Source organism: Elephas maximus, chromosome 3, assembly GCF_024166365.1.
Source record: "Elephas maximus indicus isolate mEleMax1 chromosome 3, mEleMax1 primary haplotype, whole genome shotgun sequence".
In the NCBI taxonomy this organism is placed as follows: domain Eukaryota; kingdom Metazoa; phylum Chordata; class Mammalia; order Proboscidea; family Elephantidae; genus Elephas; species Elephas maximus.
Window position 1 is genome coordinate 201,354,130 of NC_064821.1, and position 25,775 is coordinate 201,379,904.

The 25,775-nt window shown below is 43.5% G+C and overlaps 1 protein-coding gene across 4 annotated transcripts in view; it reads left to right on the forward strand.

Annotated features, from left to right (window-relative positions):
• The window catches only part of C3H1orf226 (chromosome 3 C1orf226 homolog), a 435,074-nt gene that overhangs the window by 153,778 nt on the left and 255,521 nt on the right, over positions 1-25,775 (forward strand). Inside the window, exon 1 of one of the 4 annotated variants that reach the window (XM_049881079.1) lies at positions 1,803-10,185. The exons of the other annotated variants lie outside the window; for them this stretch is intronic. The gene's annotated coding sequence lies outside the window, so the exon portion shown is untranslated. Of the gene's footprint in view, positions 1-1,802; positions 10,186-25,775 lie in introns of those variants that run through there. 4 annotated transcript variants of the gene reach the window in all.

The window sequence follows — 25,775 nt, forward strand, 5'->3', positions numbered from 1 at the left end:
GCCTCTTTCACAGTCAGTGCTTGCTCGCTATATGTTTATCAAGAAAAGTTGTACCGAAGCTGAGAGGCATGAATGAGCAGAAATAGATGAGTTTAAAAGCAAGGAAAGGGAAGAAGAGAAGTAGACTTAGCATGAGTAGATAGAAAAAGGAGAAGAGCGAGGAAACCAAGAACAAAAGAGATAGGCAGCGAAGAGGGTGGAGCTTATTGTGAGAGGAAGCTCTCTGCTTTTAGGCTCTTGGAACAGGGTTCAGAACTTGCTGTGATATCAACACCATGAGGAAGGGACAGGGGCTGTTGGTTGCTGTACCTGGATCCCAGCATACTCAGCAAACCAAAAAAAAAAAAACCAAACCCATTGCCGTCGAGTCAATTCTGACTCATAGTGACCCTACAGGACAGCGTAGAGCTGCCCAACAGAGTTTCCAAAGAGCGCTTGATGGATTCAAACTGCCGACCCTTCGGTTAGCAGCTGTAGCACTTAGCCACTACGCCACCAGGGTTTCCAAACACTCAGCACTTGGCTGCAAATACTGCAAGTGTGACTTACAGCTTTTACCAAACTGGACGGATGGGAGGATGCAAAGCTCTACAACCCTTCTTACTAATGAGAAGACTGAAGCCCGGAAGAATGTGACTTGCCCTAAGCCCCACTGCAGAGCAGCAGGGCTGTGACTAGAATTCAGGTTCCGTTGCTCTTTCTGCTTCCTTTCCCCTCTTTATAGGGAATAAGAAATGACTTTCTCTTACTCTTTCCTTTCCTGGAAGGGGGCATTTAAGCCTGGTGCGATGGGATTGCTCATGGTCTTTTATTCTGCCTCCGTCTCTTGGATCATCCATGTCTCTCTATCTCTAAAACTGTCACTTTGGTCCAGGCCCCAGCTATCTCTTGTCTCATCTGTTGACTTCTTCTGGCATTGGGCTTCTTTACTTGGTTTTCACTGTAGTTGTCAAAGTTGTATTCTCTATCCCCTTGCCTCAGCCAGCCCCACCTTGAACTCATTACTTTCTGGTCCTATGTATCCTTTCTTCTAAGTGAACTCTTAGACCCTATTATGGTTTGAATTGGGTCTCCCCAAAAGACATGAAGTCCTATTCTCTGGTACCTGGGAATATGATCTTATGTGTAAATAGGGTCTTTGCAAATATAATCAAGATCATAGTGGAGTAGGGTGGGCTCTAATCCAATATGACTGGTGTCCTTAAAAGAAGAGACATACAGACACATTAAGGATGGCCATGTAAGGATAGAGACAGAAATTAGAGTGATGAAGCTACACGCCAAGAAATGCCAAGATTACCAGAGCCACCAGAGACTAGGGGAGAGGCATGGAACAGATTGTTCCCTAGAACCTCGGAAGGAGCATAGCCTGGCCAATACCCTGATTTTAGATTTTTAGCTTCCAGAATTATGTGGGAATACATTTCCGTTGTTTGAAACTACCCAGTTGGTGGTATTTTGTAACGCAGCCCAAGGAAACTAACATAGACCCTTACTTTTTTTAGAAGTCTTTCACTGGTGTTCTTTGGCCCACTTTCCTGCATTCATCTCCTTTTCCTACCCACTCTCTGACTGGGGCTCCCTACTCTCTTCCAGAGAAGTTTATTTAACCCAGTGGTCTCCCTTCTTACCTGTCCTGCTGGGCTTCTTCTTGTGGCCGTATTTCAGCCAGCTGTGTCATTCTCATGCCCTCCATGGAATCTTCCCAGTGCATTGAAGTAAAGCTGATGGCATTATCCCACCTCCCCCCCGCCCCCGCCTTTTTTTTTTTTTGGGCAATATCTTTCCTCCTTACACCTTCTTAACCCACTAAAATGGAAAGATGTCATTCCCAAGGAGCCTGCCTGTGCAGCCCAAGGTGGTGGTTACAGTCAGTGGTATGTTTGGTAGTGTTACACAGGAAAACACTGACTTGTGCTCAGTGGGAGAAGATTCTTCAGGCCATACTCAGACTGCTGACTGTCTATCACCTATCATAAGCAAGAGCTCTCTGTAAATCCTTTATACCCCTAAAACACTAACCAAGAGTCCAAGCTCAGAATGAGCCCATGATGGGGTGGGTGAAAGATATGAAAAGAAACCAAAATACCCACCAATAAATGTAGGTACTTGCTTGACACATGTTATACAGCTAAAGCAGAACATTGGTTGTGGCTGTCCTGGAGAAGAATAGATCTTGAGTTCTCACATTTCATGGACAGTAGGGTCGCTGTAGCAACAGAAATATATGTCATGAGATTTTGACTTTGTCAGAACTTTGAGAAATTGTAGCCAGAGTGATCGAAGTTTCTCTGTGGTTCATATAGGCTCCTGATACGACTATTTTATCCCAATCTGGAGTGGGATTGTAGGCCTGTGAGTATGTGCACCACTTGACCACACAGTTGTTTCTGCTGTTGTTATCTTCTAGATGGCTGTGACTAGATGTGTCTAAATCATATAACATTGCGAGCCAGCAGCCTTCAGAAATAATCTTGGTAAAGTGGATGGTTTGAGTGGAGTATCAGTAGGTGAGTCCTCTGAGGTTGTTCACATGTCACTGTCTCCTCTAACCTAGCCAAGTCTTTACGTATATGTCTTTACCCTTCTGTCAGATTGAAAATGTTATTTTTCTTTCATCTTAAAGGTTTGCATAGATTAACCAGCTGAGGGTTAGGAATCATTTGAATAACTTTGTTGATATTGAGACTGAGCCTTGCTAATCAAATATTCAGGCAGCAAACTTCCCTGCCTGCTAGCTGAGTGTCTCATCTTAACTCACTGTAAGTTTACTTCTTAAATGAGTGCTTGATGGGAGTCTGCCTCTTTTTTTTTTTTTTTCCTTTTTTAAGTAGACTTTTTATTTTAAGGCAGTTACAGATTTACAGAGTGATTGCAAAGATAATACTGAGAGTTCTCATATACTCTACACCCAGTTTTCCCTATTATTGTTTTACATTTAGTATGGTGTATTTATCAAATTAATGAACTTGTATTGATACATCATTATTAACCAAAGTCTATATTTTATTTAAATTTCCTTAGTTTTCCCTGATGTACTTTTTCTGTTCTAGGATTCCATTCTAGAATACTACATTACTTTCAGTCATCAGGTCTACTTAGGATCATCTGGGCTCTGATGTTTTCTCAGACTTTCCTTTTTTGAGATGGCCTTGACAGTTTTGGGAAGTCAGGCGTTTTGTAGAATGTCCCTTAGTTGGAATTTGTCTGATGTTTATGTTATGATTAAATTGGGTAATGTATTTTGGGAAGGAGTACTGCAGAGGTAAAGTGCCATTCTCATCATATACCAAAGTTATATACTATCAGTATAACTTATCGCTGTTGATGTTAACCTTGAGCATTTGGCTTGAAGTAGTATTTGTAAATTTACTTTTTTTTCTTTCTCTTTTTCCCTACTGTGCTCATTGTGAGAAAGTTACTATGCACAGCCCACATGTATGGAGTGGAGAGTTATGGGCCAATTCCTTAAGGGAGGAGTATTTACATAAATTATCTAGAATTCTCTGCGTGAGAGACTTGTCTGCTCTCCTATTTCCTCTCATTTATTTCTTTATTAAATCATTTATTTATGTAAGAATGGACTTACGGATATCTATTTTATACTTTGGCTTATAAATACCACTTAATTTTGTTTCTCAAATTGTTCTAGCTTTGGCCATTGGTAGTTCTTTCAGCTGACTCCTGTATCGCCTCATCATTGTGTGTGCGTATATGTTATGAAGAATTGCATCCCCCCAAAAATGTATGTCAACTTGGCTAGGCCATGCATGATTTCCAGTATTGTGTGATTGTCCAATATTTTGTCATCTGATGTGATTTTCCTATGTGTTGTAAATCCTACTTCTATGATGTTAATGAGGCAGGACTCAATCTACAAGATTAGCTTGTGTCTTAAACCAATTTCTTTTGAGATATAAAAGAGAGAAGCAAGCATAGAGACAAGGGGAACTCATACTACCAAGAAAGCAGCACTGGGAGCAGAGTGCAACCTTTGGACCTGAGGTCCCTGTGCTGAGAAGCTCCTAGGCCGGGGAAGATTGATGACAAGGACCTTTCCCCAGAGCAGACAGAAAGCCTTCCCCTAGAGCTGGCACCCTGAATTCAGATTTCTAACCTACTAGACTATAAGAGAATAAACTTCCATTTGTTAAAGCCATCCACTTGTGGTTTCTGTTATAGGAGCACTAGATAACAAAGACAGAATTTGGTACCAGGAGTGGGGTGCTAATCTAACAGATACCTAAAATATAGAAGCAGTTTTCAAACGGAATGGATAGAAGCTGGAAGAATTTAAAAGTGCCTAATAGTAAAAGCCTAGATTGCCTTGAAGAGACTGTTGGTAGAATTGTGGCCATCAAAGACAATTCTGGTGATGACTCAGAAGGAAATGAGGAAAGCTGTTACACTGGACATGGTGCAGATGGCAGGAAGCAACAGCTGAACCACGAGATCAGTGTGAGATAGTGCTGAAGCTGACCAACAAATCGAGAGAGCTGATTGTCTTTTGTGCAGAAGGTTTCCTGGTGGAGTGGGGTGCCTTCAGGCACTTATTGGTGGACCCAGGCTTGCTGACCTATGGAGGGAGAGAGCTGAGTGTCTTCCAGCTGAAGTTTACTGGTGGAGTGGGGTGCCTCCAGGCACTTATTGGTGGAGCTAAAGAGCTTTGGAACACTTGCGCCAGCAGGGTAGATGCAGCAGTGAGGCCTGAAGGTCTAACAGGCTAAGAAACCAGGAAGCAGAAGCTGAAGAGGCAAGGAACACAGGAAGCAGAGCTGTCTCAGTCTCAAAGGGTAGGGACTAGACCTCTGGTGTCTTAAAGGATGGACTAGGAGAATGGGGCTGCCTAAAGCTGAGGGAGCAGAGTTGCTGTCCTAGTGGGCCTGGAAGGTGGAGCTGAAGCCCAGGGCTGAGGGACCTCCACTTAGAATCATTGTGTATGTGTTAAATTTGTGGTGAGAATATAGATACCAAAGTGTATTTTTGATCACTTTCTTACTTTCTGGCACTATAAGATGCTCCAGGATCATTTTAGTATATTTCCTACCTCAGTACTAGAATTACTCATTAGCCATTTTTCCAAGGAGCCCTGGCTCCGTTTATCGGAGAGTGGTGTTAGAAACCAAGATCTGCATTTTAGATGTGCGTGTTACTATTGGGATGTCTTTGCTTGTAGGACCTCTCAGCTAATAGAGCAAGTAGACTTATGTGTGTATACTAGCCTTTGTGTATATGCATATCCATAAATATTTTTATATGTAAATATCTATATCTGTATTAAGCTAAAAATGAATTCATACTGAGGTCATTCTAGTCTCCTCCCCTTGCCTATCTCACTCCAAAAGTGAGAAACCTGACTCCCACCATACCCTGTCCATCTACTTAATTGTTCGATTCCTTATACTATTCCAGTAGAGTGGTTTCAGAATTGTGACCCTGTACGCCCCTGGGAAACAACTTTATCATCTAGAATATAGTGCTTATGTATATAATTCCTTTTGCCTGTAGTCTTAAAGGCTCTACTCATTTTCCGAAGTTACTTAGGCCAGCACCTTATTCCCCTACCACCTTCGCTGAGGTTGTCCCATACATTTGTAATACATTTTGATTCTTTTGTCACATTTTGTATTCCATCCTGCCTCCCCCTACCTCCTAAATGATTTTTTAAAAAATTTGCATAATGAAGGTTTATTCTTTGCCCTGTAAAGTTCTATGACAAATGCTTAATATCTTGTATTTACCATTACAGTATCCTACAGAATAATCTCTTCACCCTAAATAATCCCCTGTGCTTCACCTGTTCAACACGTCTCCCAACCCTAACCCTCTGACAACCACTGCTCTGTTTACTGTCTCTACAGTTTTGCTTTTTCCAGAATGTTATCTAATTGGAAACATGCAGTAGATAGCTTTTTCAAACTGGCTTCTTTCACTTAGTAATATGCTTTTAAGTTCCATCCATGTCTTTTTGTGGCTGGATAGCTCGTCTGATATCTTCCATTCTGTGAAGTAGTGTAGTTTGTTCATTCACTTATTGAAGAATATCTTTGTTGCTCCCAGATTTTGGCGATATGGATAATACTGTAAACATTCACATGCAGTTTGTGAACGCAAGTTTTCAAATCAGTTGTGTTACCTAGGGGTGTCTGCCCCATTTTAACAGCCCCCTTTTGGCACATGTCGTTGTGTGCCGTTGAGTCAGTTCCAACTCATAGTCAATTTTGACTCATAGTGACCGTATAGGATGGAGTGAAATTGCCCCATAGGGTTTCCTAGGCTGTAATCTTTATGGGAGCAGATTGCCAAGTCTTTTCTCCTCCAGAGTGGGTGCGAATTACTAACCTTTCAGTTAACAGCCAAGTACTTAACCATTGTGCCACCAGACATTGGCACAGGCCTCTCCCTAATTCCACCTGGACAGTGGCAGCACGCTGTGAGAATTGACTAGTTCTGCTGCTGAGCTGCCCATATTCTGGCCTGCTTCAAGTGTTAAGCATTGCTAGCCCCCTTGCTGAGAACTTTTTTCCCCCCCTAAATCCAGGGGTGGTATGGGCAAACAGGGTGGTTTATATGAGTTGGAGCAGCCTGGGAGCGGGCCGAGCTGAGCCCTGAGGATTACTGCATTATGCTGAACAGGAGCCTAATCCTGGTCCCTGAAGGCTATTTTCACTTTACTTCTGTACGGCAGTAAGGGCCAGTAACCCTGGGGAGTTTGCTGCAGCTGAGTGAGTCTTCCTGTGCGTCTCAGAAGAGAGGCTGCCCCACACAGGGGCCTTGCACATCTCGGGCCAGTTGTGGTGGCAAGTCTGTTTCACCAGGGGGATGGGCGGCGGCGCCTGGTATCGGAGCAGCTGGTGTGAAGGGAAGCAGCCACCAGGCCAGTGCGGTTCAGCCTTCCTCCTGGTTTACCCAGACCTCAGTGTGTAGGCACATCTCCAGCCTGTGGTTTTAGGTTAGACATCCCGAGTTCACTGACTGTTTTTTTTGTTTTGTTTTTAATTAATAGACTTATTTTTAGAGCAGTTGTAGATTTATAGGAAAATTGAGCAGAAAGTACAGAGTACAGAAAGTACATCCCCTTTCCCAGCTTCCCCTATTGTTAACATATTACGTTAGTGTGGTACATTTGTTACGATGATGAACCAATATTGATACATTATTATTTCTTTCTGAAAATCATCACAATATTTATTAATTAGGGTTATTTTTTTTTTAATTGTGGTAAAAGATATAAAAACCCCAACCAAACCCGTTGCCATTGAGTCGATTCTGACTCATAGCGACCCTATAGGACAGAGTAGAATGGCCCCATAGGGTTTCCAAGGAGTGCCTGGTGGATTCGAACTGCCGACCTTTTGGTTAGCAGCCGTAGCTCTTAACCACTACGCCACCAGGGTTTCCGGTAAAAGATATGTAACATAACATTTGCCACTTTACCTGACACGTTATTATCAGCTCAAATCCGTAGTAACGTTAGGGTTCACTTAACCTACTCTGTATTTTATTTTTTCAATACTTTCAGTGATTTCCTGCCATGTACCAAACGTTGTGCCACTTTTTCATAAATCTGTAATAAGCACTGATTTAAAATTTTTCATTCTGAAAATTCTCAAAAATACACACGAGTAGAGAGACTATCATAACTGCTCTTATACCCAGCACCCAGGACCTGGAATAGCAGGATTTTGCCATTCTTGTTTTATCTATTCTTTCGTCATTTGTTTTGGATTTTAGGTTTTATATACAGGTTTTATTTTTGGCTGAAGTATTCCAGAACAATATTGATGACAGCAGTTTTGCTATTGACTTAACTCTCCGATCTGTGTGACACTTCTTATTTTGGGTGAGTTTCCCGCTGATGTGTATGTAGCTCATATTTGTTGGGTATTGTTGAGTTACTTGAAAACCATTTATATAGTCTAACCAGTTCTCACACCCTTTTTAAAATCCTTTACAAATACTGACTTGTTTATGCCTCATAACAACCTAATGAAGTAGGTATTTATATTATTGTTATTTTAGTGATGATAAAACTGAGGCATAGAGAGGTCAAGAACCCGGCCTAAATCACACAGTTATTAGGTAGCCTAGCTGGCCTTCAAACCCAAGGCCGTGTGGTTTTGTAATATACTCTCTTAATCACCATGCTGGATTGAAAATATAAGTAATTCAGCAGCCATTGCTATGTTCTGTCCCCTGTGACTGCTAAAGATACAGAAAAACAAACAAACTAGTTCTTGCCCTCCAGATGTTTGCATTCTGGTTTGGAGAAGGACCAAGAAACCAGTAGCTGTACCACAAAGGGGTAAATGCATAAGATTCAGTGGAAATGTGGAAGAAAGATCACACAGGACCTTCTAGGACAGTCAACACAGGCTTCCTGGAGGCAGTGATCCTTGAATGAGATCACAAGGATGGTAGAATTTTACCAGATGAATGAGGGGGAGGGACACCTGGACAGAGGGAACGTCCTAGGCTGTGAGGTTGACAGAGAGCACAGGGAGCGCTGGCCAGATATGGGCATGGCACTGGTCTTCTGAGTCAAGAAACTTGTGAAGGCATCAGCTTGCCTACCAAAAATCCCTGACTGTCCTGTGGGCAACTACTGATGGATTTTAAGCAGAGAAGGAACATGGTGAGATTTGCATGTGAACTAAGCTTTCTCTAAGGAGCCCTGGTGGTGCAATAGTTAACTGCTTGGCTGCTAACCAAAAGGTTGGTGGTTTGAACCCACTAGCCACTCCATGGGAGAAAGATGTGGCAGTCTGCTTCCATAAGGATTACAGCTTTTGAAACCCTACGGGGCAGTTCTTCTCTGTCCTGTAGGGTTGCTATGAGTCAGAATTGACTGGAAGGCAACAGGTTAATCTCTAAGGAACCCTGGTGGTGCATTGGTTAAGCACTTAGCTGCTAACCAAAAGGTCTGTGGTTTGAACTCACCAGCTACTCCATGGCAAAAGGTATGGGAGTCTGCTTCCTTCCATTAAGATTATAGTCTTGGAAACCCTAGGGGGGCAGTTCTACTCTGTCCTGTAGGGTCACTATGTGTTGGAATTGACTTGATGGCACACAACAACAACCAAGCTCTAAGAGCAGTGTAGAGGGTGGATTGAGAGAAGAGCAAGGCTGGAGACCATTTCTTTATTGCTGGTAACAAATCCTGGGGCCCAAACTAGAGCCGTGCCGCAGGGATGGAGAGAAGAGGACAGATCTGAGAGGCGAGGACCGGGGGTCCTCATTATGCCGGTGTTCCGAACCACGAGGTTGCACAGGAAAACAACAGTGGCCATAGCATCAACATGTTCACTGATGAGCTGGTCACTTACAAATATGGTCTCTGTGGTGGACACATGCCAAGGTGACATACCTCAGTGAGTCACAACCTTGTATAATCCCCTCCTCTTGAGCTAGGGCAGAACCCAGGAGGTCATTTCCATGATTACGTTACCTTATAAAGGATTCCATCCTAGCCGACGGACTTGGGAGACGCTCCCTTGGTGACCCTGAAGAAGTAGGCTGCCATGTTTTGCAAGGGCCTCTGAGAACGCCATGTGGAAAGCAACTGCAGGCCACTTCTAGGAGCTGAGAGTAGTGCTCCGCTGACAGCCAGCAAGAAAAGGAACTGAATTCTGCCAGCCACCTCGTGAGCTTGGAAGAGGACCCCAAGCTTTAAAATATAACAACAGTCCGGTAAATACCTTGATTTCAGCCTTGTGAGACCATAAGCAGAGAACCCAGCTAAGCTTTGCGTGGACTCCTGACCCAGGAAAATTGTGAGATAATAAATGTGTGTTGTTTCAAGCTGCGAAATTTTTGGTAATTTGCCACACAGCAATAGAAAACAGAGCCCCCATTATTCATCCTCGCCCTGTTACCAGCCTCTCTTCTTCCCTGTCCTCAACGTTTGTCAGGCAGTGTTGGGCTTCCAGACCTGGCAGTGCGATGCAAATTCCATGCAAATATACTTCAAAGTGAAACTGCAAATCTTGCAGAAGATGTAGGATTACAGAGCGTCCATAAAAGGATTGCTGGAGAACTGTTCAAACTGCTCTCCAGACAAATGAGGACTGGGAGGGTTAGACCAGCTAAATGGAGAGGAAATCAACCAACGTGCTGACAAGAAACTGACTTCAAAAGAGAAGGATTTGACTATCTTTGAATATTGAGAAACACCTTTGAGAAACTGTAAGCCGTTAAATAATTTTTGTTAGAACTTAACCTCTGTATAGCCGTGTTGTGAAAGTCAGAGGTGAAATGAAGAATGTCATGCTATTGTGTAGTTATTTGGGAAAAATTACAACAAAAAACAATCAATTCTTAGCCCAATCTGAGAATTCATGCAAAATTCAATATAAGCCTAAATGTTTTACATTTGAAATAAGCTGATTTGCTTAATTCTTACTTCATTTTTAAGGATTAAGTCCCAGTTGGCTCTTTTATTGTTTTCTCTCACTGTTTGCAGTGAGGTTTTGGCTCCCATTTGCAGTGTCTTTTCCAGCTGCTCCTGGAGAACAGCAACTAAGGGCCCTCCTGTGTGAGGAGGTATCATTGACAGGAACCCTCACTGGAATGGATTCTTCACTGATAGCCTGGAGATCAGGGGCTAGATGTGGCCCAGTTCTGCTCTCTGAGAAGGTCCAGTTGATTTCATCATGGTTGCACAAACTGTCAATATCTCTGATTCTCTAAGATTCATGTTCAGTACTGGCTTCACATCAGATAGGGGACATGGTGTACTGCCCGGTATGGTCTGTGTTGAGCTCAAGTGCGTGCAGCGTCTTTGCTGGTGATGAGCACGTGAGGGTGGTTCTTATGAAGGGCTCTGGAGGATTCCTGAATCGAAAAGAAAATGTCCCACTTTACATTTGTGTTGGGCTCCTACATTTCACAGTGCTATAATAATCATTGCTATTTAGTCCCCAGCGCTGCAGAATAAAATGGTCAGGGAGCCAGCTACCTTCTTCGTGTACTTACTAGATGAGGAAGCTGAGGCCCAGAGAGATTAGAACGCAGGTCACTGGCCGGTTACAGTACCAGAATTAGATTGACTAGTAGTAACCAAGTCATTGTTGTGGCCAACATCATTTACGGTGTCTGTTCTCTGTACAGGGTGCCGATAGACACACGTCATTTAATCTTTGCGGCCAGCCACAGTCTTGTCAAGTTGTTACTGATGAGAAAGCTGAGACTTGGATGGTTTACTTCCTTCCTGCATGGAGGAGTTATAAGGTTCAAACTCCACTTGATTTGACTCAGGCACAGAGGAGGGTGTTGCAGATGGTTAATGTGCTCAGCTGCTGACTGAAAGGTTGGCGATTTGAGTCCAGCCAGGGGCACCTTGTAAGAAAGGCCTATTGACCTACTTCCGAAAAGCCAGCCATTGGGAACCCTGTGGAGCACAGTTCTGCTCTGACACTCATGGGGTTACCCACTTGACAGCAACTTTTGTTGTTTTTTGTTTATTGAACTCTAATCACCTTACTCTTTCCACTATATCATGGGGTATTCTTAGTGATGTTCTTTTCACTTCACCAATGTCATGTCCAGTGCCATTTGAAAGGTCCCCATAGGACACTTGTAGAGGGCCCTGCATCCCTATTTTCTGATAAATTCCCTAAGACTGACCGAAGTCCAAGGACTGGATTAAGTCAAGGCTGAAGTCTTGTTTAACCTACTGCAGTGTGAAGTATGATTCCAACGTTGGATAATCCAGATATTCTCTGTGTTAGTATTCTATTGCTGCTATCACAAATCACCGCAACGGTCGTAGCTTAAAACAACACAAGGTTGTTATTATACACTTCTGTAGGTCAGAAGTTTGACACGGGTCTCATAGTGTTGCTGAGTTCCTTTTCGGAGGCTCGAGGGGAGAATCTGTTTCCTTGCCTTTTCCAGCTTCTGAAGGCCACCCATATTCCTCGGCTGGTGACCCTCTTCCTCTATCTTCAAAGTCAACAACTTTGCATGTCTCTGACCATTCTTCATAGACGTATCTTTCTCTGACTTCCCTCTTCTGCCTCCCTTTTCCACTTTTAAGAACCCTGTGATTACATTGGGCCCACCTGGATAATTCAGCATCATCTCCCCATCTCAGTGTCCTTAATTTCATTACATCTGCCAGGTTCCTTTTGCCATGTAACATATTCACAGGTACCAAGGGCCTACCCCAGTCTCTATTTGGTAACACTAGCTGGCAGCCCATGTTCATTTTATGGTGAATTAACTCCACCTTATTTCTGTAGCTGTAATGAGTTACTTTTACCTTTTAGCCAATAACCTGATGCCTTGAAGAACTGGAGTCTTGATCAGGTGATATGAACAGTCAGTTAGGCAAACGACTGAACTGTAAAAAGGCTACTGGTCAGTGATTGTGACCTCAAGCCTGGGCTCTGGTGCTAACTTCCTGTGCACCTTGGGACAGCTTGCATAACCTCTACTGCTGATTTTCAGTAGGAGTGAGTGTTCTCACCTACCTCCCAGGGCTGCTAGGATCACTATTAAACAAAATCCAAACCAAACTTGTTGCCATCGAGACAGTTTTGACTCATAGCTACCCTATAGGAGAGGCTAGAACTGCCTCATAGATTTCCAAGGAACAGCTGGTGGATTCAAATTGCTGCCCTTTTGATTAGCAGCCTGAGCTCTTAACTACTGAGCCACCTGGGCTCCAGAGTGACTATTAAGGGGATTATAACGCAATATCTAATGTAGTAGTATTTTTGCTTGAGTGCACACAGTATAACAGCCAAATATAATAATGAGGAATGTCATGGGATCTGTGGTGAAGGTAATACAAAACCTGATGCATGCAAATTCTAGAAGGGATGCATGCGTACGGCCTCCCTACTCTGGAATAGGATTCTAACTCTGAACACTTGACTGCCACTTCCTGCTTCCTCTTCCAGGAGACACTGAAGCTCTGAGGTTATTCTCAAGCTTCACCAGGAGCAGGTCCTAAGAGGGTCCTGAGCCTGTGGATAAGCTACTCTCTGGGAGGCAGAAAACATTCTTTCTCCTCCTCGTTTTATATAGTTGCTTTTCTTCACTTTTTGTTTATTTATATGCTTTTTTGAAAATGTTATAATAACACTTGTAATTATGGCATCAAGATAGGGTACTCCTGGTGTGATGGGTCTATATCCAGCACCATTTGTTTAAAACCTCAGGAAGCACACAGAAAAACAGCACTCAAGTTGGCTCCACGTTACAATGCATGCTGCTGGGCGGAAATCCTAACGTCACTGTACTTGGGTCTGAGATTGTCTCCCACAGATGAGTGTTTAAAGCCTGTGAGATGTTTCCACAGTGCACAGAATTATTTTTAAACTACAACTTCTGATTTCTTTGATGCATAGCCTGATTCACATGTATTCCATAAAAAAAATTTTAAAGATGTGGAAAAAAAAAGAGAGAAAAGAACTCCCCATAATTCCTCTGGCCAGAAATAGCCACTGTAAAGCGCTTTGGTGTCTGTTTTCCAGATTGTATCAAAAATGGAATATTTTTAACAAAAATGAGATATTTTCATGTAGAAGGTTTTATAATCTTTTTTCACTTAATATTTTACAAGATTACTTCATGCTATGAAATAATCTTTTGCAGTACCATCTTAATGGCTAAGTATATTTACATTCTCTTAAATGGGTATAGCCTAATTTATTTAACCAGGCCCCCATTGTTTGACATGTAACTTGTTTCTGGTTTCTCACAGTCTTTTGTCCATATCCTTGTAGTTTTCTCGCTGTGCACATTCAGAATTATTCCTTTAGAATATATTTCTAGGTAGAATGGTTGCATTCAAGGGCACGCGGATTTCTAAGGCTTTTGATATATTGTTAAGTGCAATCAAGTTGATTTTGACTCATAGTGGGGCCCTGGTGGTATAGTGGTTAAGCGCTCGGCTGCTTACTGAAAGGTTAGTGGTTCAAACCCACCCAGGGGCTCTGTGGGAGAAAGACCTGGGGATCTGCAAAATTAGAGCCTAGAAAACTCTTAGGGGCAGTTCTGCTCTGTCACATGGGGCTGCAATGAGCTTTTGATATACATGTTGCCAAGTCGTTCCCCCTCCTGAAGATCCACCTTGGTACCCTTGGAGGGTGAGTGTGTGCCTGGTTCTGTACCATCCTCCCCAAGGTGCAGAGGGTAAGTTATAGTCCTGTGAAGCCCCTGAAGAGAGGATGGTGGGAATGGTTCAGGGAAATATAGGCCATTGATGGTGAGGGGCTTAGAAAAATTCTTGGTGAGCTGGAATCTGATTCAGAGTGGCTCCCAATTGCAGTAAGCACTCAGGGCTACCACTGTTTGCCTGCCACCCTGATTTAAAATTCCCCAGCTTCTGAAATGCCTGTGATATGCTGGATAGAAGCTAGAGCTGTGCTCCTGCTTGATTTGGCTACACTCGTGCAGCCATGAAGAGATCAGAAACAAAACAGCATTTTAAGAAGTTAAAAAGGCCACGTAAACACGAGGTGGTCTAATATCCTCTTGTTATCCTTGTCCCAGGCTTGACGTTTTTACTCTGCAAGTGCATCTTGCCAGCAGGGAGAACTAGCCGCCCAGTCACAACCAATTTAGTCTCCCATTGCCTGTTTCCCCATCTGCCTGGTGGAGAAAAAGGCTGGACCTCAGCAGAAACAGCCTTTGGTCAAATGGCATGCTGGGTTTCCAGATAGAAGATTTTTATTTTGTATAAGCAAATGGTGCCCTTTGCAGTCATTTTGGAAATCATCTGAGGCCTGCTGGGAAACTCGTTCAGTATTCTGTTCCATAAACTTCTGCTTAATGAGATAATTCTCTATATTTCTGTTGCTGGAGTTGGGGCCATATGCGGTCTCTTTACAGGCCATTTTCATCATGCTTGATTAGTGTACTATCGTTAATATCCCTTATAAGACCTGGGCCACTTGCTTTATTGAAAAAAGATTTTTGGAGTGTAGGGGTGGTGCTCACGTTTGCAAGATATGATACATGTCACGAGCCTGAGACCTAACTCCAGCAAGTGTTGACAATGGCTAAGTTTTTTTCAGTGTCATTGCAACAGAGTGATCTGTCTGGCTACTGTTAAATCTTGGGAAGAAGCAGCAGGGGTGATTTGAACATAGGTGGGATGTGTGGCGGTGATCATATGCCATCCTTGAAGTGTGCTATGTTTTGTTGAATGTGGCATAAACAAATATTCATCATTTAGCTGATATTAAGGTTATTTTGGTTATTTTCCACATATGTAGAGTTTGGATTTGCACCATGGTATATTTGGAGTGGTTAGTGCAAATGGTTAATGCGCTCAGCTGCTAACTGAAAGGTGGGCGGTTCGAGTCCACCCAGAGGTACCTTGGAAGAATGGCCTGGTGATCTATTTCTGAAAAATCAGCCACTGAAAACCCTACAGAGCACAGTTCTGTTCTGACACATATGGGGTCGCCATGAATCGGAGTTGACTCTGTAGCAGCTGGTGGTGGATAAGTGTATGTGTTGTGATATTTACATCATGTCATTTTGCCTTACAACATAAGCTATAAGAATGGTCTTTTACATATTAAACATTTCAGTTTTTAATAACTACCCAGAAATTACCACCTGAAACTGCCATTACGAAAGACCAAAATAGCATCCCTATCCAGGCTGACTTTGCCTATTTGAAACATGAAAATTTTTAAGGTGCTCAGTTAGTTCTGCCGATGATTTATTATGGAAAAACTGGTGTATTTTTGTTAGTAGTCTGTTAGTTTTCATTTTTAGCAGCCTCATTTTCCATAATTGTGATGGAAGAGAATATACCTTTGCTTATAGAACCAGATTTTTCATACTTCAAGAATTGGACTGTGCCTGGTGTTTCAACAAATAAGTCATTTACTCAACAGATATTTGAGTTTCACTATCTGATAGTAGTCCAAGCCCTGGGAAACAGAGGTAACTAAAATGGGAGTGGTCTCTATCTCATGGAATTTATGTTCAAGTGGAGAAGACCAATTATGATATACCAAAAAACCCAAACCCAGTGCCGTCGAGTCGATTCTGACTCCCAGTTACCCTATAGAACAGAGGAGAACTGCCCACAGAGTTTCCAAGGAGCGCCTGGTGAACTCGAACTGCTGACCCTTTGGTTAGCAGCCGTAGCAGTTAACCACTACGCCACCAGGGTTTCCAATTATGATATAAATATATAATAAGCAAGATAATATCAAATGGCGCCAGTCCTGTGAAAGAAATAAAGAGGGTGACGTGGCTGAGAGTGCTGAGGGAACATGGGTTGGGCTGCTTTGAAGTATCCAGGAAGGCCTTCTGAGGAGGTGTAATTTGGGCTGAGGCCTAAATGTTGGCAACAAGCCAGTCTTGCCAAGCTCTGTTCTGGCTGAGGGACCAGCAAGTACAAGGTGATCGCTGTTAGTTGTTGTTGAGTTGGCTTCGATTTATGGTGACCTCATGTATAACAGAATGAAACGGTGTCCAATCCTGTGCCATCTTTATGATCATTGTATGTTTGAGTCCATTATTGTGGCTATTGTGCAATGCCTTCCAGCCCAGGGCGCTCATCTTCCAGCATTATAATGGGCAATGTTCTGTTGTGATCCATAGGGTATTCATTAGCTAATTTTTGGAGGTATATTGTCAGGCCTTTCTTCCTAATCTGTCTTTGCCTGGAAGCTTGCTGAAACCTGTCCAGCACAGGTGACCCTGCTGGTATTTGAGATACTAGTGGCATGGCTTCCAGCATCACAGCAACACCTAAGTCACCACAGTGTGACAAGTTGATGGATGGTGAAAGTAAAGTTTAAGATAGAAGAGTGAGCTTGGTCTCTTCCAGCAAAGAAGGAAAACTTGTGTAGAGTACAGTGGGTGAGAGCAAACTGACATGATGCTGAGAGATAGACAGGCCCAGGTCATGGAGGGCCTTCGACATGAACTTAGTCAGAGTTTCTCAACATTTTATCATTTGTAGTCATTGCAGTGAGCTGCTGTTGAGTCGGTTGTATAATTTAGGTCTGCAAACTGGCACCAGATGAGATTTGGTTAAGCTTTACTTTTCGTAGTTCGTATTACAAAATTCATAGGTCCCTGGGTGGTGCGAACAGTTTGCACTTGACTACTAACCTAAAGGTTGGTGGTTCGAACCCATCCAGAGGCCCTGTGGAAGAAGGTCCTGGTAATCCGCTTCTGTAACGATTACAGTCAAGAAAACTCTATGGAACAATCACAAAATATGAAAATAATGGTCCTACTAAATCTGCTTTTGCAAAATACCTGTCCTATCTGCCCCGCCTTTCCCCGCCCAGGACCACGTAGAACACATTTTTTTTTTTCCCCCTGTGATAGCCCTTCAGATGGTGGGGCCCCCAGTCTCTCCCAGTTTTCTCAGCCTTCATTACCTCTCTTCTCTGAACACATTTAATTTGTCTCAGAACCTCAGGTTGTTCTGAGGAGGGACATAGAAAAAGGGGTGAGATACTAGGGTAAGTAACTGCAGTCAGGGTTTTTGAAAACAGTGTCTGTTTCCAGAACCAGTGGATTCCTGTTGCTTTTCTGGAATCCTGAATGAGGAGGGGCCCTGCCCTGGAATCTGTGATCAGAACCTGACACAGTTGTGCCCCCTGCGAAGACCATCCACCACCTGTAGCTGAACTCGCCCACAGCAGCGTTATCTAAAGCAGCTCTTCTCCAGGCTGCATTTTAATTTCCTTTTACCGTTTCAGTGTGCCCCATACCACTCACACCATCCACACAGCAACAGACAGATTGGAAAATACCCCTAAATTAAGGCGCTGCTTGGAGGATCTTCTGCACCAGCCCCTCTACTTCAGCAGCTAACTCACTTCTTTCTCGGATAGTATTTCTTCACGACTCTTCTCTGAGCGTTCTTTTCCTGGGGGTCTTGATTGCTTGGAAGTGCCTTCTGCATAATGCAGCCTAGGGCAGAGGTCTGTGAGGACAGTGTCCAGCTTGTTCTTTCTGTTTCTCCTTGGCAACCCATAGTTCTTAGAGGTTCGGCTGACTGTCTGCTCCAGGCACCAGCTTGGAGGTTAGTGAGAGAAGATTCCTGTTTTCCTCCAGGGCTCTTTGGATGCAGCCTTTGATTTACTCGGTTGCTTGCTGATCTGTGTTTGTGCTGGCAGTGGAAGATAAGGGATTCCAGGAATTCTTGCTGCTTTCTCCCACGTAGCTGGCCAAGGTCTCCCCCGGCTCTCTCCCCATCCCCCATTAATTAGGTCTTGGGGCAAGAGAGAGTTCATCTCAGACCCAACCTCCTGTAATTGATCTTTGTGTTTGTCACTTACTCTTTGATCCCTCTGGTCAAGATGATTTATTTGTCCATTAATTTTAATAACGATAATAATTGTTATTATTGTCATTGCAATTATACCGTTCATTTAACTTAGACGTTGCACTATCCATTTAGAGTTAGATAATGTAGAGCAAAGTACGGAGCCCTGGTGGCACAATGGTTAAGAGTTCAACTGTTAACTGAAAGTTGGCAGTTTGAATCCACCAGCTGTTCCATTGGAAACCCTATGGGGCAGTTCTACTCTGTCCTATAAGGTCGCTATGAGTCTGAATCGACTTAACAGCAGTGGGTTAGGCCAAAGTGCTTTCATAGACCCTGGCATGTGGTTGGTGGTCAGGTGCTCAACTAACCGGTTTTGTTTTGCTGCTACTAACATAGGAGATGATTGTCCCTTTGAAGTTAAGAGAGTGCTGGGTTCTTTCAGTGAGAGAGTCTTTGGTCTTCCAACTTTGTATCCTGGATTACTTTAATGATCTAGGCCAGTGGTTCTCAAATTTTGTGGTCCCCAAACTATCAACATCAAGCTCACTTGGGATCTTACTAGAAATGCAGAGTCTCAGGCCTCACCTAAGACTTACTCAATCAGAAACTCTGGGGTAAGACCCAGCAGTCTGTTTTAGGAAGCCTTCCAGGCGATTCTGACGTATGCTTAACTTTGGTAGCCACTGGTCTAGGCCATCAACCTGACCTCTTTTTTCCAGGGGTTTTTCTCATGGACTCTAGTGTGAAAGTTGCTAATCTTAAGATGATTCTGTGGAATTGAAAAGGTCTAAGGAGATATACTAAAGGTATATGTGCATTTCTTAGGTGGGTCCTCTAAAAGAGCAAACCAGTGATTATATACGTAAAGAGAGAAAGAGATAGATATAGTGGGGGCTGACAAGTCCAAAATCTGTAGGTCAGGTGGCAGACTGGAGACCTCTCCTGGCTTATGGTGACCAGAAGAGTGCAGGGTTGAGAGAGAGCCAGCTGTGCCAGGATATCCATTTATATTTTGGAGGCAGACTACTCTCCCTAGGAAGTTCCCCAGGAAACTCCCCTTTCAGTTGATTGGTTGATCACATGAGATCACATCATGGAAGGTGATTATGTTTACATTATATTACATTATATTAAGGAACGGCAACCTATCCAGTACCTGCCAAACCACTGAGATTCATAGCCTAGCCAAGTTGACACATAAAATTAACCATCACAGTAGTTGTGTGTTGGTTTTTAGCTGGTTGGGAAGGATATTTTGAGCATAGAATAAGACCTGGTAGAGCAGGCTTTGTATTAGAGTAGAATAATTAGCAAAAGGGCCATTGAAGATCATAGATTCAGAACAAGGGATATGAGTTATACTTGTCTTAGGGGAACCAGGCTAAGAGACTTGAAGGCTGGTTCCACCTCTACAAAGGAAATACCCCACCATGTGGTTGGTCTGCGCTTCTATGGACAATGCTTCTTTGCTTGTGGGTCTCAGCTTTTCTGTGCTTCCACTGATGTCCAGTTCCTCTTTTGCCTTGGGTGTGTGTATGTATAGATATAGACCCTTTTTTAAAATTAAATTTAGTTGTAGTCGAGTTTTGCCAGCCTGGGCACCTTTCTGCTTTCTTAGAGTGATTTTTTGCATCCTTCTCTGTGGACCTAGGAGCCCTGGTGGTGCAGTGGTTAAGAGCTTGCCAGCTGATCAAAAGGTCGGCAGTTCAAATCCACCAGCCACTCCTTGGAAACTCTGTGGGGCAGTTTTTCCCTGTTCTGTAGGGTCACTATGAGTTGGAATTGACTTGATGGCAATGGGTAGGTAGGTAGCGTGGACCTGACATGTGTTTAATTTTTACGTTTAGTCCTCAGCAGGAGGCCCGATGTGCTTACTCTCACCTTTTTGCAGGGAAGGGTATGGCACCCCCCTCCTTTATACAGACCACAGAGAAGACTTTAGAAGTTGTCTCATTGAGTTTGCTGTTGCAGGCAGACCCTCTGACCCCCACCCCCATGTTGACCCATGCTGAATGACTGGGATGTGCCTGTGTGCAAGGTTCTGATAGCCTCTGCTAAGAAATTCCAGTGATGAGAGAACATTCAGGGTGTTGTATATCCTAGTTCTAAGAGTTAGAGGTTTTTCTTAACTCGTTGAAAAGATGACCCCCAGGCTATAAGGAAGTATCAAGAAGTCTTAAGGAGTGGTGTTGGGGTGGTGGGAAAGGGGCTAAAGTTGGGAGTCTGGGTTGTCCATAGGAGCAGGTAGCTCTAGATCAACTAGTTTAAATTTAGCTTAGCAACAGGTTGTCCATTTTGAAATATCTTAAGGCAGTTATAGGGGCTCTTTCAGCCTGAAGTGGAGGTAAGCTGAGGTAAAGGGAGATAAGACTCTGGACCATTTTGTACTGAGTTAAATCGCATGTCCCAGTGCCCTGGCTTAAAGGGAAGAACCCAGGGCACTCTAGCTGATGGGAATGTGAGCTGCTGAAAAGCCTCTAAAAGAGATAACGTGGGAATGGCCTGAGGGCTAGAAAGGGAACCAGACAGGCAATCTGCCCTGAGTGGAGGAAGGAGAGGGTGTTAAAGAATTTGTGCTGATGGTAATTCTCCCTGCTTCCTTTTTGTCTTTACCATTTCCTACATGTTTGTCTGTCTTGCTGAATAGCAGCCAAAAGACTAAGTTCTCTCCGCTTCCATCTGTATTTAATTGGGTTGACTATTCCCTTCTCTGACAATTCTTTAAAAAAATATTTCCTGATTTCAGAGGGGGCCAGGGAAAAGGGATGCTTCTCAGAAATCAAGCCAGGCCCTTTGTATTTCTTCCTGACCCCTTTCCCAAAGCTTGGGACCCTCCTTTCCTTCCCTACCTCTACCCCTCAATTAATAGATTTCTGCTGCCTCTATTTTTCATTTCTAGATGGATATTTCTTTTTTCTTTCTCTTCTTTTCCCTCCCTCCTTTCCTTCCTTTTTTTTCTTATTTTTTCAAGATTGCCTTTCCATCCTAGTTCCTGACAAGTATTTGCCAGGAGTTCCGAGGCAAAGTAGCCACCTTGCTGGCGTGTGACACAGCCACTGAGGCCACTCATCTGGCAGGCTCTGCAGAGATCCACGGCTGTCAGAGATCCACGGCTGTCACCTCAACAAGTGTCAGATATGCACACGCGGCACTTAGAGCTCCCCGAGCAGAGCCGTAAATAAATACCCCAGATATAGCCGCACTGGTTCCCATCTCCAATTCCTCTTTTCATCTCCATCTGCTTTTTAAACATGATTTCCCAACTTCCAATTACCACCTCTCAAAACTCATCACTGGGGAGTTGATCCGACTCACAGCAACCCTATAGGACAGAGTAGAACTGCCCCATAGGGTTTACAAGGAGCACCTGGTGGATTTGAACTGTCGACTTTTTGGTTAGCAGCCGAGCTCTTCACCGCTGTGCCACCAGGGCTCCACACTATGTCTCAAGAGCCGTTTATATCCCCCTGTCTCTCTTCCCTCTCTCCAATAAAACACAGAACCAAAACATCCTTTCCTGCTCTAATGGAGCAGAGAGAGTATTCCCTTAGCCATGACCAGTTTGCAAGATTGCTTTGCCCAGCCTGCTTTGCATAGAGTGTGGTTGGGGCCATTTCTGTAGGTTGTGCGGTCAGGGTTGGTTTGGGGGCCTCTCTCTCTGACTGAGGAGAGTCTCCCAATATTTAACTAACCTTTAGTGCTGGCATGGAGCCCTGGTGGTGCAGTGGTTAAGAGCTCAGCTGCTAACCAAAAGGTTGGCAGTTCAAATTCACCATCTGCTCCTTGGAAACCCTATGGGGCAGTTCCCCTTTGGTCTTCACCGTCCTTATGAGTTGGAATCGACTCCATGGCGATGGGTTTTTTTTGTTTGTTTGTTTGTTTGTTTGTTTGTTTTAGTGCTGGCTGTGCCCTTTTTGTTTTTAGACATTTTCTCAAAGGGCACTGTGGTTCTGCTGCCCTGCTGGAAGTTCTGAGTCTGTGGAAAAGTTCCTTGTAACCTTTCAAGGTCTGCATTGTGTTCCAGAGGGGCTGTCAGAAATGAAAATGGTCTTTTTTTTTTTCTGGAATGATCTCACAGATGATCAAAAGGAGCTCATAAAAACTGTGCTGTGGGGCTGGCAAGGTTGCCAGTGTTCTCTTTACCTTTGGTCTGGGCTTGTAGGTCCCAGACAGTGTCTCGCCAACGGCCCTTGGCTGTCCTTGGGGATTGGGGCCAGAGAGACACAGAAGGGGAGGTGGTAGGGGTGATGCTAATGCTTTGAGGAAGTCCAACTTCTTTTTTATCCTAGGAGAGACACCTGAAATTGGGTTGGCATATTGAGTCCTGAAAAAGTGGGCTTGCAGGAGCTAAAGTTTGATACTCAGCATTATCTTGGAGGGTTCCACTGGTGGCAGTTCGCTGAGGTGCATTGCATCAGTCTCCCTGATTGACCTTAGGAGGCTTACCTGGATTGGATTTGTAGTGCAAATGGTGGAGGAAACACCAGAGATGGAGTGTTCTCTGAACATGGGTTGCCACTTACTAGTAGCTCTGCCATCTTGATTAAATTTGTTTCCCCTCTGGTGAAATGGGGTGGAGGTAGAAACTGGAGGGTTCTCAGAGGTATAAATGAGGTAGTATATGAAGTACTTGGTGCAAATGGTTTAAGTGCTCAATTACTAACTGTCTTAGTTATCTAGTGCTGCTATAGCAGAAATACCACAAGCAAGTGGCTTTAACAAAGAGAAATTTATTCTTTCACAGTGTAGTAGGCTAGTAGCCCGAATTCAGGGAGTCAGCTCCCTGGGAGGGCTTTCTTTCTCTGTCAGCTCTGGAGGAAGGTCCTTGTCATCAGTCTTTCCCTGGTCTAGGAGCATCTCGGAAACCCTGGTGGTATAGTCGTTAAGTGCTATGGCTGCTAACCAAAGGATCAGCAGTTCAAATCTGCCACGTGCTCCTTGGAAACTGTATGGGGCAGTTCTACTCTGTCCTCTAGGGTCACTATGAGTTGGAATCGACTCGACGGCACTGGGTTTGGTTTTTTTGGTTTTAGGAGCATCTCAGCACAGGGACTCCAGGCTCTTCTTTCTTGGTGGTAATGAGGTCCCCCATCTCTCTGCTCCTTCTCTCTTTTATATCTCAAAAGAGGTTGACTCAAGATAAAATCTAATCTTGTAGATTGAGTCCTGCCTCATTAACATAACTGCCTCTAATCCTGCCTCATTAACATCATAGAGGTAGGATTTACAACACATAAAAAAATCACATCAGATGACCAAATGTTGGACAATCACACAATACTGGGAATCATGACCTAGCCAACTTGACACACATTTTTGAGGGACACAGTTCAATCATAACACTAACTGAAAGGTTGATAGTTCAAACCCACCCAAAGAAAGGCCTGGTGACCTGCTTTTGGAAGGTCACAGCCTTGAAAGCCCTATGAAGTGCAGTTCTACTCTATGAACACGGGGTAACCATGAGTTGAAGTTGACTCGCCGGCAACTGGTTTGGTTATTTATGGTTTATAGTGCCTGGCATGTAATAGGTGTTCAGTAAATGGAAGCTGTCATTATGAATAATGGTATTGATAATTATTAATATTATGATTTTTACTACTAGTGTCAAGTTGGTGCCCTATCTTTACTGCCCTGTAAGTACCTTGTGTTCATAACATTTATCTCTCTGTCCTTTAATTGCACTTGCTTTCACTCTACTAGGCCCTATTCCTTTGGTCGTTTACAGTAGCCATGTCATATTTACCATTGCATCTAGCACAATGCCTGCCACATAAGACAGGCTCAGTAAATAAATGTTGAATGAATAAATGAACAAACTCCTCCAATTGGCTTTTCCTTTTAAAATTTGTTCCCAGACTTCATACTCTTCTATTCTGTAATGCATACTTTATGCAAGCTGGGTACCTATTTGAATTCTCTTTCTGCTTCCATAATTCCCATCGTGTTTACCGTTTCCTTTCTTTCATTCCTGCATGTCCTCTTGTTTTGAGGAGTCCCTGAGTGGCACAATTGGCTAAGTGTTTGACTATTAACTGGGAAGTTTGGAGGTTTGAACCCACTCACAGGTGTGTCAGAAGAAAGGCCTGGCAGCCTGCTTCCAAAAAAATCACAGGCTTGAAAACCCTAGGGAATGGTTTTACCCTGTATCCATGGGGTCACCATCATTCGGAATTGACTTGACAGCAATGGGTTTGGTTTGGTTTTCTTGGTTTGAAATGCTTTTCATCTTTTTTGTTCCTATTCTACATCCTTTCCTTCCTTCCTGTGTTCCTTCTCTTTCACGGTGCATTCCCAGACACTTGATCCTGTATTAATCTCGTTGATGAAGTCTTATTTTATTTGTAGCCCCTGAGCCCTCAGTTGTTTTTGACTGAAATTGGAGTGATAGTTCCATCTCTCCAACTAGATTTTCAGCTTCTTGAGAACAGACATATGTTAGATATGATCTCTCCTCTCTATGTGCATAGACCACACCAGGTACGTAATTGGTTCTAAATAAACATAAACCATTGTCAGATGAATTAAATAAGGTGGACTGTTGGACCAAAGGGGCAAATAAGGTAAGAATGTCTCTGCTGATGGAACACAGTCTTTAGAACTGGTTGTGTGAATGTGGGGTGGGGGCAGTTATCACTTCCTAGATGTTTTGTTAAGATTGGGGTTTTCTATACTTGAGAATATCCCCTCTCTCTTCTCAAATCCTGCTTTCACATTTCCCCAATCAGGTCTTTTCCTGAATGGGAATTGGGTGTGTCCTCTGAGAGCTTCAATGTACTTGGGATATTTAGGTCAGTTGTAACGAAACCAAACCTGGTTCTCATTTGGCTCTGTTCTTATTCGAGGGATCATAGAACTGAAGGGCTGGGAAGACCTTAGTCATCCCTTAGGCTTACAATCCCGTCTTCTTCCTTGGGTGCTGGATCTTTATTTTCCCTTTGAGTGTGTTTTCACTCTTTGAAGGGTTCACACTTTCTATAAAGGTGTGAAGAAAAATGTGGCAAAATGAAAACCTGTCAGCTACCTCTGTGGGAAGAAGGCAACATACTTGGTGTTGATAAAGAAGGTAGGGATGACTGACTAATGGTAGCAGCGAGGCTTACCATTTATTTAGTGGCCTTTATTTACCGACGCTGTCTTCATTTCTTTATCATGTTGGGTGATACCGAACAATTTTTTGCATTTAACTATAAGTTGGTGATTGGTTTGTTAGCATGTTTTGAGGGCAGCTGTACGACAGGGCACTCAGTGTGCTGTGGGGATTTCAGAAGATGCGGTGTGCAGCACACACTAGGTGCTTCATGAATGTGGATGGGGGAATGCAAATGGAAAACATGCCCTTCGGGAATGTGCAGTCTGGTATGGGCACAACGTGTACAAGCAATGAAGTAATGGTGTAAGGCTGAACCCAGTGAGGAGTAGAGGGCGCTGGCTCTCAAGAGGGAGTGTTTGGCAAAGGGGAACAAGAAGGAGATGCTGGACAAGTATCCCATTACTGCATGGGCTATAAATG